The following is a 2717-nucleotide window of genomic DNA, read 5'->3' on the forward strand; positions in this document are numbered from 1 at the left end:
GATTAATTGAACCAATTTGTAAAAAGTTCCTCTAGTTGATATTTTTCCAAATATAGAAATAGTTTCTCTCTCTAGAACTAGGGTTTGTGAAGAAAGCAAGGATGCAGAAGATGATGCCAACCTTGAAGCTAACCCTTGAGGGTTCCATGGCCACAACAATGAGTGGCTAAATCCTTTTCTTGGAGTTAGAGATAACCCCTAGGCTTGCTTCCTAAACCTAATATTTTGTATATTTTTGGGAATTTTAGTTGTAATTGATGTTTGGACAATGAATAAATATAGATCTTGTGATTTTTACATGATTTGTATGGATTAATGCTTTCAATTGATCATTTAATTCTATCCATATGTTTATGTATGCTAGAATTAGTGTTCATGTGTTTATCTCTAGATTTTGTGAAATTGATGCATGTTTATGTGTGTTGATATTATAAATCTAGTGATGGTCAAAGCATGATGCTTAATTGATTACTCTTGTGGTTGATTTGATGGTTCATACTTTTGTCTTGATGGATTGTGCCACCTCCTTAGCTTAATTAGTTTAATTATCATGTCATTAGTATAGTTGTAGTGTAATTTCTTTAATTTCCTAGATAGGTGGACAATCCATTCTTGTTGTTTGATGTTCCATACTTATAAGTGCAAGAAGTACATTTCTCTAGGTTTTTGGTGTGTGCATTAATTGTGATTTAATTGAATGGTTAATGGTATTATTTGATAGGTTGTGCTACTCACTAGATTGATTAGATAATCTATACTTATTTGTCATCCATGCTTAGTTTTCAATTGATGACACACACACATAAATTACAATATGAATTTCCCCATTAATTTACAATTGCTAGTGTTTAGTGAAATAAAGCTTAGTGGTGAACTCTAAGCCCTAAGACCTTTCTCTCATACTTTTTTTCCCTAATTTCTAGATTGTTGTTGATTGCATTGTTTTAATTGAACCATTAGTTTAATTAAGCAAACTAAACCCTAATTGATTATTCAACCTACTAATCCAACGTTGATTTCAGAATACCTTGTTTTTACCTTGGGACGATCCCTACTAACTCTTGCTACGTTAGTAGTTAGTAGTGGTAGTGGCATTTTACAAATTTAAACTTGGCCACATTTTATCACAATTCGAGCTTTGGTTGACTGATCACACCAAGTTTTGGCGCCATTGCCGGGTATTAGCAACGCCGTATTTGGAATTAATTAGGAATTAGTACTACTTTGATCCTTATTTTTACTTTAATTTTCTTTATTTTCTTATTGTGTTTGTTCTTGATTGGCTAGGTACTTAGAGCCAAGGAAAGTGAAGCAATGGAACTTCAAAGCAAAGAGGTAAGCTAAGCTAAGCAAAAGCATAAAAAGCAAAAATAAAAAAATTGCAAAGCAAAGCAAGGCAAAAAGTTAAAAATATTTTAAAGTTGCTTAAGAACCCTTTGTGAGCTATTCTAACTCCTCTTGCTTAGTTAAATCATCGGCCTACATGGAAGCAATTTATTTTCATTGTTTATCATCGACCCGCGTGGAGGTAATTTACTTTTATTTCATTTGTTGAAAGTATGGGAGTATGGGATCAATGTATGTGGAGGCTTCTTGTTGATTGAATTGTTGCAGAGGAGAAATGTTTGTTACTCGCTATTTGTTGAGTTGTTGTTTGTTTTGATTTTCATTGTGCATGCATGGTCATAGGTCTTTGAATCATACTTTTGTCCCATTGAATTTTAATCTTGAATCAGTTGTTCGTAATCCAAGGGGAAGGGGAAATTCAAGTGAGTCCATTTCACCAATGGATGTCCATAATGAGGACCGTGTTGAAGACCTTGGTCACATCGACAAACATGACATTCTTCACCCTAATGTGCATCAACAACATGATAATATGCAAGTACCATTAGGCATGCCTAGACCTTTTGTTCCACAACAACAAGGCCAAGTTCCAATGGGAATGCCAAGGCCAATTTTTATACCACCTCCACCTCCCGTTGTTCAAGCAAATCATGGAGCTTATGTAGAGCCACCAATTGTGAATCCTCCCCTTGCTTTAAGAAACCATTATGTGCCCAATGAGTATAATGCACCAACATGCATTCAACTCCCTCCATTTAGAGCACACTATTATGAAATTAAACCACAAACAATTCAAATGCTTCCCAATTACAATGGGCTACCTAATGAAGAACCTTATAAGCATTTGGATGAATTTCTTGAAATTGTTCCACCGTGAAATTCATGGACATGCCAGAAGAAGTTTTTAGGTTAAAACTCTTCCCTTTCACCCTAAAGGATAGAGCAAAATATTGGTTTAACAATTTAAGACCTTTTTCTATAACTTCTTGGGCAGATATACAACAAGAGTTTTTGAGAAAGTACTACCCCTTGTCAAAAACCAATGCAATGAGAACTTCAATTCGTGAATTCTCACAAGGGGATAGGAAAATGTTTCATGAGGCATGGGAATGGTTAAATGATTTGCTTTGGAAATGTCCTCATCATGACATCCCTAAATGGCAATTAGTTTAATACTTCTTTGAAAGTTTGTCGGACAACCATAAGGGTATACGTGATACTTCTATGGATGGTTCTTACTTAGATAAGCATGAAGATGATGTGTGGCACTTATATGAAAGTGATAAGCGTCAAATATTGCATATTTAAGCGCCCTTAATTACATTAGTTAAGCCCATTATTTGATCTATTTATATAGATTAACTACATTT

The 2717-nt window shown here is 34.4% G+C and overlaps 1 pseudogene; it reads right to left on the reverse strand.

The window, feature by feature from the left end:
- Positions 1–2399: 2399 nt before the first annotated feature.
- Positions 2400–2498, reverse strand: LOC132280439 (small nucleolar RNA R71; annotated as a pseudogene).
- Positions 2499–2717: the final 219 nt, after the last annotated feature.

Source organism: Cornus florida, unplaced genomic scaffold, assembly GCF_030987335.1.
Source record: "Cornus florida cultivar Cherokee Brave unplaced genomic scaffold, ASM3098733v1 CherokeeBrave_3.0.0_Hap2_Chr10, whole genome shotgun sequence".
Taxonomy (NCBI): domain Eukaryota; kingdom Viridiplantae; phylum Streptophyta; class Magnoliopsida; order Cornales; family Cornaceae; genus Cornus; species Cornus florida.